General features: G+C 47.0%; 1 protein-coding gene across 1 annotated transcript in view; it reads left to right on the top strand.

Moving 5' to 3' along the window:
* The window catches only part of LOC137540955 (uncharacterized), a 592,808-nt gene that overhangs the window by 35,816 nt on the left and 541,571 nt on the right, over nucleotides 1-15,421 (top strand). Inside the window, exon 2 of the mRNA XM_068262128.1 lies at nucleotides 5,861-6,012. The gene's annotated coding sequence lies outside the window, so the exon portion shown is untranslated. The remainder of the gene's footprint in view (nucleotides 1-5,860; nucleotides 6,013-15,421) is intronic.

The raw sequence follows: 15,421 nt of genomic DNA, 5'->3' as shown, positions 1-15,421 counted from the left end.
TCTGTGTACGGGGCAATGCTGAGCGATATTATACCTGAGGTCTGTGTATGGGGCAATGCTGAGCGATATTATACCTGAGGTCTGTGTATGGGGCGATGCTGAGCGATAATATACCTGAGGTCTGTGTATAGGGTGATACTGAGCGATATATTATACCTGAGGTCTGTGTATGGGGCGATGCTGAGCGATATTATACCTGAGGTCTGTGTATGGGGCGATGCTGAGCGATATTATACCTGAGGTCTGTGTATGGGGCGATGCTGAGCGATATTATACCTGAGGTCTGTGTATGGGGCCATGCTGAGCGATATTATACCTGAGGTCTGTGTATGGGGTGATGCTGAGCGATATTATACCTGAGGTCTCTGTATGGGGCGATGCTGAGCGATATTATACCTGAGGTCTGTGTATAGGGCGATACTGAGCGATATTATACCTGAGGTCTGTGTATGGGGCGATGCTGAGCGATATTATACCTGAGGTCTCTGTATGGGGCAATACTGAGCGATATTATACCTGAGGTCTGTGTATGGGGCAATGCTGAGCGATATTATACCTGAGGTCTGTGTATGGGGCAATACTGAGCGATATTATACCTGAGGTCTGTGTATGGGGCAATGCTGAGCGATATTATACCTGAGGTCTGTGTATGGGGCAATACTGAGCGATATTATACCTGAGGTCTGTGTATAGGGCCATGCTGAGCGATATTATACCTGAGGTCTGTGTATGGGGCGATGCTGAGCGATATTATACCTGAGGTCTGTGTATAGGGCCATGCTCAGCGATATTATACCTGAGGTCTGTGTATGGGGCAATACTGAGCGATATTATACCTGAGGTCTGTGTATATCGCCATGCTGAGCGATATTATACCTGAGGTCTGTGTATGGGGCGATGCTGAGCGATATTATACCTGAGGTCTGTGTATGGGGCAATGCTGAGCGATATTATACCTGAGGTCTGTGTATGGGGCAATACTGAGCGATATTATACCTGAGGTCTGTGTATAGGGCCATGCTGAGCGATATTATACCTGAGGTCTGTGTATGGGGCGATGCTGAGCGATATTATACCTGAGGTCTGTGTATGGGGCGATGCTGAGCGATATTATACCTGAGGTCTGTGTATGGGGCGATGCTGAGCGATATTATACCTGAGGTCTGTGTATAGGGCGATGCTGAGCGATATTATACCTGAGGTCTGTGTATGGGGCGATGCTGAGCGATATTATACCTGAGGTCTGTGTATGGGGCGATGCTGAGCGATATTATACCTGAGGTCTGTGTATGGGGTGATGCTGAGCGATATTATACCTGAGGTCTGTGTATGGGGCGATGCTGAGCGATATTATACCTGAGGTCTGTGTATGGGGCGATGCTGAGCGATATTATACCTGAGGTCTGTGTATGGGGCGATGCTGAGCGATATTATACCTGAGGTCTGTGTACGGGGCGATGCTGAGCGATATTATACCTGAGGTCTGTGTATGGGGCAATGCTGAGCGATATTATACCTGAGGTCTGTGTATGGGGCAATGCTGAGCGATATTATACCTGAGGTCTGTGTATGGGGCGATGCTGAGCGATAATATACCTGAGGTCTGTGTATAGGGCGATACTGAGCGATATATTATACCTGAGGTCTGTGTATGGGGCGATGCTGAGCGATATTATACCTGAGGTCTGTGTATGGGGCGATGCTGAGCGATATTATATCTGAGGTCTGTGTATGGGGCGATGCTGAGCGATATTATACCTGAGGTCTGTGTATGGGGCCATGCTGAGCGATATTATACCTGAGGTCTGTGTATGGGGTGATGCTGAGCGATATTATACCTGAGGTCTCTGCATGGGGCCATGCTGAGCGATATTATACCTGAGGTCTGTGTATAGGGCGATACTGAGCGATATTATACCTGAGGTCTGTGTATGGGGTGATGCTGAGCGATATTATACCTGAGGTCTCTGTATGGGGCGATGCTGAGCGATATTATACCTGAGGTCTGTGTATGGGGCGATGCTGAGCGATATTATACCTGAGGTCTGTGTATGGGGCGATGCTGAGCGATATTATACCTGAGGTCTGTGTATGGGGCAATGCTGAGCGATATTATACCTGAGGTCTGTGTATGGGGCGATGCTGAGCGATATTATACCTGAGGTCTGTGTATAGGGCGATGCTGAGCGATATTATACCTGAGGTCTGTGTATGGGGCGATGCTGAGCGATATTATACCTGAGGTCTGTGTATGGGGCGATGCTGAGCGATGTTATACCTGAGGTCTGTGTATGGGGCGATGCTGAGCGATATTATACCTGAGGTCTGTGTATGGGGCCATGCTGAGCGATATTATACCTGAGGTCTGTGTATGGGGTGATGCTGAGCGATATTATACCTGAGGTCTCTGTATGGGGCGATGCTGAGCGATATTATACCTGAGGTCTGTGTATAGGGCGATACTGAGCGATATTATACCTGAGGTCTGTGTATGGGGCGATGCTGAGCGATATTATACCTGAGGTCTGTGTATGGGGCGATGCTGAGCGATATTATACCTGAGGTCTGTGTATAGGGAGATACTGAGCGATATTATACCTGAGGTCTGTGTATGAAGCCATGCTGAGCGATATTATACCTGAGGTCTGTGTATGGGGCAATGCTGAGCGATATTATACCTGAGGTCTGTGTATGGGGTGATGCTCAGCCATATTATGGTGCAGTTTGGGAAGGGGAGGTGGGGAGTTTAGCTGGCAGTGTGTAGGGCTGGCTCATATTCCACAAGGTGGCTGCTATGGCTTCGATATGCTGAAGCTATGTACACACATGCGAGAATTGTCGCCCATAAGAGATCGAGAAACGATCCCTCGGGCAATAATTCGGGGAATGATGTTGTACAGACATGCCTCTAGCCTTGAGGCCAGCAATGTGCTCTGTTGCTATGGAGGAGGGCAGAGGGGACGACAATCGGCGTATGACGGAGGCGCTTTAATTAGTGGGTGGGGCTAGTAAAAAGCATTGTGAATGGTTGTGCTTGGGCATCGGGGATCGTTAAAAATCCTACCGGACGGAACTGTACTCTTGCCCGAGAAATAGCGATCTGCGGCCTCTGCACACACATAATGATCGTCAGTTGAAACTGAAACAGCGGATAACGACAGACGCATGTGTGTCCCCATTCAACTCTATCCCCGTCTGTTCTCTCCTAAATGCCAGCAGGAGCTGCTTCAGGGTTGGCAGGCACTAGGCCCGGCTGCAGGGCCGGGCCGAGGCAGAGGCTGAAGAGGCTCCAGCCTCAGGGCGCAGTGTAGGAGGGGGTGCACAATTCATTCAGCTGTCATTCCCAATTGTGTTTGAAGCACAAAGAAATAACAAAAGGGCATACATAGCAGTGACTGCAAGCCAGATAACTAGAGATTAAGGTGTTGGGGACGCTGGGGGCCCTGGGGCGCCTCTTAGTCTAATAGCAATTAGTGTGTGATGGCTGGGGTGGGAGGGATGCAGGGGCGCACTTTGCTGTCTCTGCCTTGGGAGCTGAAGGACCTTGTCCCGGCTCTACCCGGCGGTGCGCGTCATTGACTTGTGCGCAATGATGTGTGCTGCCAGGCCTAACGCTTGTGCACTGCTGCTGACCCAAATCAGCTTTTGCTGGCTCCTAGGAGAGAGCAGAGGGGGATGGAAGTGAATGTGGAGGGGGGGGGGGCAGTGGGCATGAGGACTACTCACTGTACCTGCTTCAATTCTGATTGGCCAATTTTACTACTTCCATGCAGTATGAGGTTTGAGGCTTAAGTGCCTCTTTAAAGGATTTACGACGAGGCGAAATTAAGAAAAAAAGTTAATCACCTGCCTCATCTTTTAAGGCACGGAGGACGCTGTCCGCACCCTCCGTGCCGATCTGCCAGGTCCCCCCGCTCATTAGCCCCCCGGGCCGGCTGCCGACCCCACGGCCCGGGTCGGGCTCTCCTGCCTCTCGTAAAATGGCCGCTTGCTCTGGCCGCGGCTGCATAGCGTAGATCGGGGGGGATGGCCCTAGAGCTGCGCAGCCGCACTCGCGGCTATGCGGACTGCGCAGCCGCAGCCAGAGCAAGCGGCCATTTTACGAGAGGCAGGAGAGCTCGACCCGGGCCGTGGGGTCGGCAGCCGGCCCGGGGGGCTAATGAGCGGGGAGACCCGGCGGATCGGCACAGAGGGCGCGGACGGCGTCCTCCGTGCCTTAAAAGATGAGGCAGGTGATTAACTTTTTTTCTTAACTTCGCCTCGTAAGTCCTTTAAAGCAGATCTGAGATGAAAAACTAACTATAACAAGTAACTTGTCTATATATCTTATCTAAAGTTTAGATAGTTTACACAGCATATCTAGCTGCAAACAGCTTCAAACGTTTATGATTATTTATTCCTGTGATACAATTAGGGCAGCCATGTTCTGTTTGTCACATTGTCACAGGCTAAGGGCTGGAGATGCTATCAGCTTGCCTGTGTGTAAATGTAGTCCCCTCTCCTCCTCCATCCTCCCCTCTACCTCTGAAATCAATGTCTAGTAACAACCTCCTCCTCCTCCTGCCCAGACTGAGCTCCCATAAGCCCTTGCTACAGTGCCAAGGCACAATAGGAGCTGTGGGCGAGGCCTGTTTAGTTTTAGGGAATTTAGAGTATTAAAACAAAACAAAGTATTTGGCTTGAGGAATGCCCCATAAACTATATGAAAGGAACACAATTATGCAATGAGTAAAAGTTTATCTCGGATCCACGTTAAAGAGAATCTGTACTCTAATATTCTTACACTAAAAAGCATACCATTCTATTCCTTATTTTCTCCTGTGCCCCTCTGTGCTGTTTCTGCCACTCTCTGCTGCAATCCTGGCTTGTAATTAACAGTTTTAGGCAATGTTTACAAACAAACTAACCAGCTTCTAATAGGCTCAGCTAAGCATAGTGTGTGAGTATGCAGGGGGCCTGCAGAGGGTGTGTATCGCTTCTACCAATCACAAGCAGCCCTGCACATTCCACACAGTCAAAGCCTTAGCCCGACAAACAGGACAGAGGAAAGATACATTGATTTATTACAGAGACAGTGTAATTAGGAAGAGCTGCAGTAAGCCCCAGCACATTAGAACAGGCATATGAACTCATAGGATAGAAGAACTAAGGCTGAAAAAATTGTTACAGAGTCTCTTTAAGTTTTGGGTAGGTTGGAAAATGAGAAGCGCCTTTAAAGACCCTTGATGTGACAGAAAATGAGAGAATGTATCTAGGATCCCGCAACTGAAAATTTAAAATGCAAATAAACTTTTTTATTGTTGATTGTGTCCTCACTTTTATAACAGTCCGGTATAACAGGGAGGTAGAGTGTGTAATATGTAGCTGCTGTAGCCCCCTTCTGGTTACTTATATTTTATTTAGTGACTTCAGATCCAGATAGACATCTGCTGATGGTTGTGTAGCCTTAGGGCTTCTTTCCATTGAAGCGCAGAGCCCAGTGGCTACACGTCACACTCGGCGGATGAGCGGGGCTTGCGACGGGCTAAAGCACCCCGAAATGCAGCAAACCATGAGCGATTCAGCGCTGAATCACCGTGCATGAATGGTAATGGCAGACAGTGCAGTCTATGCACTGTCTGCTGTCCCTGCGATTGCATTTCCATAAGTGTACATAAAAGTGCACTATATGGAAACGAGCCCTTATTTTGTATTTAGTGCCAGTAGAGAGGGTTAGCACACAGCTGACTTCCATGCATCCAGATTTGCTTGCCAATGCTGTCCCTTTCTTCTGTATCAATACAAATGTCTCTCAATTTCTGTTTTTGCCTAGAAAAAGTGTGATCACCTGACCAGTCTCCTCTTCTTCCCCCTACCCTAGACCGCTCCGCAATGTTCATCCCACTGGCATTCTGGGACATACAAATCTGCCATGGCACTCTATGGGGCTCTACATCATTACCTTTGGATGCAGCCCCTGGCTCACCAGAAACAAGATACACTGAGGACAACATTATCTCTGAGAAAAAAAAGGTATGAAAGACCATCTTTGAGTAAAACAAAGCAGAAAAAAATGAATACCTTAAGGCCCCTGTCCCCCCCCCCCCCCCCCCCCCCGCCCACACCGCACAGGTTTACTGGGAGATATCCAGATAGCAACTATCCGGGCATCTCCCGGATCCGGATTTGAGCAGCACTGTTCACATGCACACATCTAAATTCAGAATTGCAGCCTATTGAAATCAATAGGCTGCTTCACAATTTGTGTGCATGAAGAAAAACAGAAGCACTGCTTTTCTTCTTTCTCTGCCTGAAAGAGGTAATATTGTATTATGCAACTAAAGGTGCCCATACATCAGGCTATTTGGCGGTCCATTGACCAACCAATTCGATTATTATCGAATTGGTTGAAAATCAGTGCCGCCAAGTGCAGACCCAATCGATGATACAACCCATTTAAGACCGAAAGTTGGTTGCTCGGGTGTGCGGCGGTATGGCGGCCGATTTTGAAATGAGCACGAAACCCCCGCCGCTGCCGCCTTAATGTATAAATGTGCCCACCTGTGTGTGCATTTATACATTACCTGTCCTGTAGCAGCCTCCTCACGGTGTCTGTAACCTCCGGGTAGCCTCCGTACACGCCACCAGCGCACAGCGTGTAACGCCAGACACTATGCGCCAGTGGCGTGTACAGAGAGCCGCTCGGACGTTACGGACACCGCGCAGAGGCTGCTAGAGGACAGGTAATTCATAAATGCACACACTGGGGGGGCACATTTATACATTAGGAGGGCAGCAGCGGGGCGGACGCGGTGGGCACAGCCGATTCCCTTAAGATTTCATGCTTAAATTGGACGGGAATTGGCCTGCAGTATATGGGCAGCTTTGGTTAACAGACAAATTTATCTAATCAGATTCGATTAGAGTTCAATTTGTCTCTTTGTCGAATCTGCCCATGATCTCCTGATGTATGGGCACCTTAACAGTTTTTCTCCAGTCAGGACCCAGTGAGACTACTGATAAGGAATTACAGCCATAAACTACTTTACTCTAGGAAGCCCAGTTCTCTGCCAGGAGAGGATAGAAATAAAAAAAGGTCAATATTTCATGGTGGCTCAACAGAGTACTAGTGGCTGGATAGTGTACTGGTTAAGGGCACTGCCTTTGACATGGGAGACCAGGGTTTGAATCCTGGCTAGGGTCAGTACCTATTCAGTAAGGATTTCAAGGCAAGACTCCCTAACACTGCAGGGTGGCCTCTTGAATGCGTCCCAGTGGTTGCAGCTCTTGAGCGCTTTGAGTCTGAAAGGAGAAAAGCGCTATATAAATGTTCGGATTATTATTATTATATATTTCAGCACTCTAAGGCAGGGGTCCCCAACCACCGGGCCGCGGCCCACTGCCGGTCCGTTGGCAGTTTCCAGCTGGGCCGCGGCGGGTCTGTCATCTTGCCCCTGGTCCCCCCCGCGCCCGCCACTTCTGTTACTTTATGTGCGGGCGGCCGCTTCCGGATTCCCCCAGGATGCATATCGCCGCTACAGGAAGCCGCTGCCCCGCCTCCTTCCCTCCTTACAGCAGACGCAAGACGCGCTGCTGTTATAGGAGGAGATAGTACTGCATGCATGAAGGAGAGCGGCGCCTGGGGGAATCCGGAAGCGGCCGCCCGCCCGCTCATAAGGTAACAGAAGCGGCGGCCGCGTGGGCACCACCTACCTATACTGGGCACTTTACTAGCCATGCTGGGCACTATACTAGCCATGCTGGGCACTATACTAGCCATGCTGGGCACTATACTAGCCATGCTGGGACACTATACTAGCCATGCTGGGACACTATACTAGCCATGCTGGGACACTATACTAGCCATGCTGGGACACTATACTAGCCATGCTGGGACACTATACTAGCTATAGCTGGGCACTGTACTAGCCATGCTGGGCACTATACTAGCCATGCTGGGGCACTATACTAGCCATACTGGGGTAACCATACTAGCCATGCTGGGCACTTTACTAGCCATACTGGGGCACTATACTAGCTATACTGGGGTAACTATACTAGCCTAGCCATGCTGGGCACTTTACTAGCCATACTGGGGCACTATACTGGGCACTTTACTAGCTATACTGGGGCACTACCTACCCATACTGGACACTATATTAGCTATACTGGGCGCTATACTAGGGCACTACTGACCCATACTGGGACTATACTAGGTATACTGGTCACAATACTAGCTATACTGGGGTAACTATACTAGCCATACTGGGGCAACTAAACTCCCTATACTGAGGCAACTATGCTAGCTATGCCGCCGCACCCCAGCCCCTCCCCCCGTAACCCGCTGCGCACGACACTGTCCACTAGGTCGCGCGCGCAGTAACCCGCCCCCACCATATTTATAAATATGGCAGCCTCCATGTGCTGCTTTTATCATAATTTAGGCTTCGTCTTTTAATGGCGCCCAAATTACTGACTGAGCGCTGCTATAGCCGTAATTCACATGGCACCTATTGCAGCACCCAAATCTCCAGCGCTGTTCTTGCCCGATTACCCCTGAGACTGATCCCCGTCCGTCCAGGAAACTGCATACTGCATTAGAGGACCCTTTGTTTCTCATAAATCTACCCCCTTCGGGTCCCGAACCAGCTGCAGAGCGAACTCACCTGTCCGGCGACACGCTCCTCCATCAGTCCATGCGCTGCTGTCTTCCTCTCTGCAGGGGCGCCTCTGCACCGTGACCTGGCGGTATGTTGTTATGTAATAATATGCCATGAAGAGGCAGCTAGAGGAAAGACGGGAGCACACATACTGACGGAGGAGCGAGCCGGCCGGACAGGGGAGTTCACTTTGCAGCTGAACACTCTGCAGAGTACAAGAAAGTTGGGGAGACCTGGGGGTGTGGCAGCGGGCTCAGGGGCCCTTAGCTTTACCCTATGAAAATGCCGGCTCTGGGTTTGTGAGGCTGAACCTGAATTTTGCAGAAGCTAAACAGATATGGGAGCTGCAGAGTTACACCGCCGACAGATAACGCATCTTAATTGTACAGTTGTTCTGCACTCTCTATTAGTCGCTGTGCATTTTCCTGCACATTTGTATGTATTAGGCCATAATGCATAAAAAGTATATGCAGCAGTGCGTTGTGAAAAGCTTTTATTTAAAGGGATGCTGAGCAGTCGTAAAAAATTAAATTAATACTCACCTGGGGCTTCCTCCAGCCCACCATAGGCTGCAAGGTCCCCCGGTGTCCTACTGGCTCCTCTCCCAGCCCTGCTGGTGGCTCTGTTAATGGCGACTTTTGGGCTGAAAGTTGTCCGTATACTTCCAGGAAGACCATGCTCTGCGTCCTCATGCCAGCCGCTACGCATCATCACGCTGGCCGGAGTGACAGTCCTGCGTCAGACTGTAACATTGGCCGTCATGCTGACACAGAACGTGGACTTACTGGAAGTATATGGACAACTTTCAGCCCAAAAGTCACTGTTAACGGAGCCACCAGCAGGACTGGGAAAACAGTTCAGCTGAGGATGGGAGTGGCTACCAAAAACCAGGCCTGCTGCAATGCATAGATGCTGCCAGGTACACACTTTCATGAAGTCAAGAGGACCCTGGGGGACCTCGCAGCCTACAGTGGGCTGGAGGAAGCCCCAGGTAAGTACCAATTTCATTTTTAATTCAGGGTCCCTTTAAAACACATAGATGCAGGGCTGGTTTACACTGAATCAGCTGCTTTCAGCTATATCGCAATGTACAATTAATGCTCAGTGCAGGTAAAGGAATTTTCCATGTTTCCCTAAAGCCCGGTACACACTTTCAATCTTGATTGGCCAATCACTGACCAATTTTATCATCTCCATGTAGTATGAGTTTCAACAGATATTGAAAACTACGAACAGATTGGGTAGGTAATCTCTCATTACTACACCCATTTGGTAAAATTGGTCAGTGATTGGCCAATCATAATTGAAAGTGTGTATCTGGCAGTTTACATCTATGTTTTTGGTAGCCACTCCCATCCTTAGCTGAACTGTTTTCAGCTAAGGATGCCAGCAAAATGTTGCACGCAGTGCACTTTTGCGATATACGCACATCACAGGCACTGCAAGGATTTACCGCAGTGCTTTGCTGAATACAGGCTATCAGCAAAGAGCAGAAAAACTACTTATTAAAGCACCCCAAGTGTGAACTGGCCCTTAAGAGAACTTTATTGGTGATTACAAATTGTTGCAACCTGCAGAGTAGAACTAAGGGGCATATTTAAAATGATTTAAATATACCATCAAATTCTAATAATGGCCTCCTCCTCCCCATAGCCATACCAATCCTCACCAAAAAGGTACAAAGCAAAGAAATGCAAACAAAACAAAAAAAGACGCAGGCCAACAATTGTAATTCTAGAAAATACCAATTGCACTAGCAAAAACACGGCAATGCAATTTACATGTTCATTGCCGTGCTGTTGCTATTGGAAAAATGTAAACGATACAATTTTTAAATCGAAACATGCTTAATAAAAAAGGGCGCTAATTAGTTAATTTCCATCTAAGATAGTTTATTATATTCTTTTTTTAACAGAGTCCTTTGGCTAATCCAGTTGGCTAAAACTAAATCACATTTTGGCCAATAGGATTGTAAGCCGGCCCACCATGGTAAGGAAGACTCTATTAAGTCGGGTAATGGAATGGGAGTGAGAGAGGAATAGGGGATAGCGTTTTGGAGAGGGAAGATGGGGATAGGTGGTCTTAAGGGGTACCACTCTTACACCATCAAGTGCAAAGTTGGGGAACACAACGACCACTTTATAGATGATTGGGATCCAGCTGGTCCCACAGAGGTGCTAAGCCTGCTCAGGACCTATAGCTGTGTGATACTCCTATCGTTTAATGCCTGAAGAAGCGGGTTTTGTATGCCCGTGAAACGCGTCGCAGTGTATGTTTTGGAGTATGTGAATAAATTTTCGTTGACTTTAATTGACAGCATCGTGTCTATATTGGGTTGGTCGGTCCACCGCCACCACCTAGTTATTTTAAACTTTTTAGTACTTTTTATCCTACTGGCGCCTCTGTACATCGATTGATCCAGTGAACCACCCTTGGTGGATGGGTGATATACCCTCTTTTCCTCTATCACGGAGAGCGACATTTTATTCCTGAGTGGGGACAGGTTTTTACTCCCCACCTGCCTATACAGTGGTTGCCTTAGCGGTAACCCAGTTTTGTAAGTATAATACTTACCCTTCATCTCCATTCATTTGGGCTAATACCTACTACACTATATTGGGCTCTCGGTTTGTCTTTTTACACCATGGTAAGGTAGACTCTATTAGGGCGGGTTAGGTGATGGGAGTGAGAGAGGAATAGGGGATAGCGTTTTGGAGAAGGAAGATGGGGATAGGTGGTCTTAAGGGGTACCACTCTTACACCATCAAGTGCAAAGTCGGGGAACACAACGACCACCTGATAAATAATTGGGATCCAGCTGGTCCCCCTTAGGCCAGGTTCAACACTGGGATCACAAAAGGCAAATCGCAATCACCTATGGAGTGTAATTGCATTTCTACCAAGCAATTGTGGCTCCATGTTGCAGTGATTGCGTTTTTCGGTCTCATTCCAGAGAATGAGAATGGCTTCTAACTGCCAGCAAAATGTTGCACGCAGTGAACTTTTGCGATATACGCACATCACAGGCACTGCAAGGATTTACCGCAGTGCTTTGCTGAATACCGGCTATCAGCAAAGAGCAGAAAAACTACTTATTAAAGCACCCCAAGTGTGAACTGGCCCTTAAGAGTACTTTATTGGTGATTACAAATTGTTCCAACCTGCAATGTAGAACTCAGGGGCGTATTTAAAATGATTTAAATATACCCCCAAATTCTAATAATGGCCTCATCCTCCCAATAGCCATACCAATCCTCACCAAAAAGGTACAAAGCATAGAAATGCAAACAAAACAAAAAAAGATGCAGGCCAACAATTGTAATTCTGGAAAATACCAATTGCACTAGCAAAAACCCGGCAATGCAATTCACATGTTCATCGCCGTGCTGTTGCTATTGGAAAAATGTAAACGATACAATTTTTAAATCGAAACATGCTTAATAAAAAAGGGCGCGAATTAGTTAATCTCCATCTAAGATAGTTTATTATATTCTTTTTTTAACAGAGTCTTTTGGCTAATCCAGTTGGCTAAAACTAAATCACATTTTGGCCAATAGGATTGTAAGCCGGCCCACCATGGTAAGGTAGACTCTATTAGGGCGGGTTAGGTGATGGGAGTGAGAGAGGAATAGAGTATAGCGTTTTGGAAAGGGAAGAGGGGGATAGGTGGTCTTAAAGGGTTCCACTCTTACACCATCAAGTGCAAAGTCGGGGAACACAACGACCACCTGATAAATAATTGGGATCCAGCTGGTCCCCCTTAGGCCGGGTTCAATACTGGGATTGCAAAAGGCAAATCGCAATCACCTATGGAGTGTAATTGCATTTCTACCAAGCAATTGTGGCTCCATGTTACAGTGATTGCGTTTTTCTGTCTCATTCCAGAAAATGAGAATGGCTTCTAACTGCCAGCAAAATGTTGCACGCAGTGCACTTTTGCGATATACGCACATCACAGGCACTGCAAGGATTTACCGCAGTGCTTTGCTGAATACCGGCTATCAGCAAAGAGCAGAAAAACTACTTATTAAAGCACCCCAAGTGTAAACTGGCCCTTAAGAGAACTTTATTGGTGATTACAAATTGTTGCAACCTGCAGAGTAGAACTCAGGGGCATATTTAAAATGATTTAAATATACCCCCAAATTCTAATAATGGCCTCCTCCTCCCCATAGCCATACCAATCCTCACCAAAAAGGGTCAAAGCATAGAAACGCAAACAAAACAAAAAAAGATGCAGGCCAACAATTGTAATTCTGGAAAATACCAATTGCACTAGCAAAAACCCGGCAATGCAATTCACATGTTCATCGCCGTGCTGTTGCTATTGGCAAAATGGGAACGATACAATTTTTAAATCGAAACGTGCTTAATAAAAAGGGCCCTAATTACTTAATCTCCATCTAAGATAGTTTATTATATTCTTTTTTTAACAGAGTCCTTTGGCTAATGCAGTTGGCTAAAACGAAATCACATTTTGGCCAATAGGATTGTAAGCCGGCCCACCATGGTAAGGTAGACTCTATTAGGGCGGGTTAGGGAATAGGAGTGAGAGAGGAATAGGGGATAGCGTTTTGGAGAAGGAAGATGGGGATAGGTGGTCTTAAGGGGTACCACTCTTACACCATCAAGTGCAAAGTCGGGGAACACAGCGACCACCTGATAAATAATTGGGATCCAGCTGGTCCCCCTTAGGCCGGGTTCAACACTGGGATCGCAAAAGGCAAATCGCAATCGCCTATGGAGTGTAATTGCATATCTACCAAGCAATTGTGGCTCCATGTTACAGTGATTGCGTTTTTCAGTCTCATTCCAGAGAATGAGAATGGCGTTCTAACTGCCAGCAAAATGTTACACGCAGTGCACTTTTGCGATATACGCACATCACAGGCACTGCAAGGATTTACCGCAGTGCTTTGCTGAATACCGGCTATCAGCAAAGAGCAGAAAAACTACTTATGAAAGCACCCCAAGTGTGAACTGGCCCTTAAGAGAACTTTATTGGTGATTACAAATTGTTGCAACCTGCAATGTAGAACTCAGGGGCGTATTTTAAATGATTTAAATATACCCCCAAATTCTAATAATCGCCTCCTCCTCCCCATAGCCATACCAATCCGCACCAAAAAGGTACAAAGCATAGAACTGCAAACAAAACAAAAAAAGATGCAGGCCAACAATTGTAATTCTGGAAAATACCAATTGCACTAGCAAAAACCCGGCAATGCAATTCACATGTTCATCGCCGTGCTGTTGCTATTGGAAAAATGTAAACGATACAATTTTTAAATCGAAACATGCTTAATAAAAAAGGGCGCTAATAAGTTAATCTCCATCTAAGATAGTTTATTATATTCTTTTTTTAACAGAGTCCTTTGGCTAATCCAGTTGGCTAAAACTAAATCACATTTTGGCCAATAGGATTGTAAGCCGGCCCACCATGGTAAGGTAGACTCTATTAGGGCGGGTTAGGTGATGGGAGTGAGAGAGGAATAGAGTATAGCGTTTTGGAGAGGGAAGAGGGGGATAGGTGGTCTTAAAGGGTTCCACTCTTACACCATCAAGTGCAAAGTCGGGGAACACAACCACCACCTGATAAATAATTGGGATCCAGCTGGTCCCTCTGAGGCCGGGTTCAATACTGGGATTGCAAAAGGCAAATCGCAATCACCTATGGAGTGTAATTGCATTTCTACCAAGCAATTGTGGCTCCATGTTACAGTGATTGCGTTTTTCTGTCTCATTCCAGAGAATGAGAATGGCTTCTAACTGCCAGCAAAATGTTGCACGCAGTGCACTTTTGCGATATACGCACATCACAGGCACTGCAAGGATTTACCGCAGTGCTTTGCTGAATACCGGCTATCAGCAAAGAGCAGAAAAACTACTTATTAAAGCACCCCAAGTGTAAACTGGCCCTTAAGAGAACTTTATTGGTGATTACAAATTGTTGCAACCTGCAGAGTAGAACTCAGGGGCATATTTAAAATGATTTAAATATACCCCCAAATTCTAATAATGGCCTCCTCCTCCCCATAGCCATACCAATCCTCACCAAAAAGGGTCAAAGCATAGAAACGCAAACAAAACAAAAAAAAGATGCAGGCCAACAATTGTAATTCTGGAAAATACCAATTGCACTAGCAAAAACCCGGCAATGCAATTCACATGTTCATCGCCGTGCTGTTGCTATTGGCAAAATGGGAACGATACAATTTTTAAATCGAAACGTGCTTAATAAAAAAGGGCCCTAATTACTTAATCTCCATCTAAGATAGTTTATTATATTCTTTTTTTAACAGAGTCCTTTGGCTAATCCAGTTGGCTAAAACTAAATCACATTTTGGCCAATAGGATTGTAAGCAGGCCCACCATGGTAAGGTAGACTCTATTAGGGCGGGTTAGGGAATAGGAGTGAGAGAGGAATAGGGGATAGCGTTTTGGAGAAGGAAGATGGGGATAGGTGGTCTTAAGGGGTACCACTCTTACACCATCAAGTGCAAAGTCGGGGAACACAGCGACCACCTGATAAATAATTGGGATCCAGCTGGTCCCCCTTAGGCCGGGTTCAACACTGGGATCGCAAAAGGCAAATCGCAATCGCCTATGGAGTGTAATTGCATATCTACCAAGCAATTGTGGCTCCATGTTACAGTGATTGCGTTTTTCAGTCTCATTCCAGAGAATGAGAATGGCGTTCTAACTGCCAGCAAAATGTTACACGCAGTGCACTTTTGCGATATATACGCACATCACAGGCACTGCAAGGATTTACCGCAGTG

This window comes from Hyperolius riggenbachi, chromosome 12 (assembly GCF_040937935.1).
Source record: "Hyperolius riggenbachi isolate aHypRig1 chromosome 12, aHypRig1.pri, whole genome shotgun sequence".
Taxonomy (NCBI): domain Eukaryota; kingdom Metazoa; phylum Chordata; class Amphibia; order Anura; family Hyperoliidae; genus Hyperolius; species Hyperolius riggenbachi.
The sequence above is the reverse complement of the archived record's forward strand: the minus strand, read 5'-3'. Positions and strand labels throughout refer to the sequence as shown.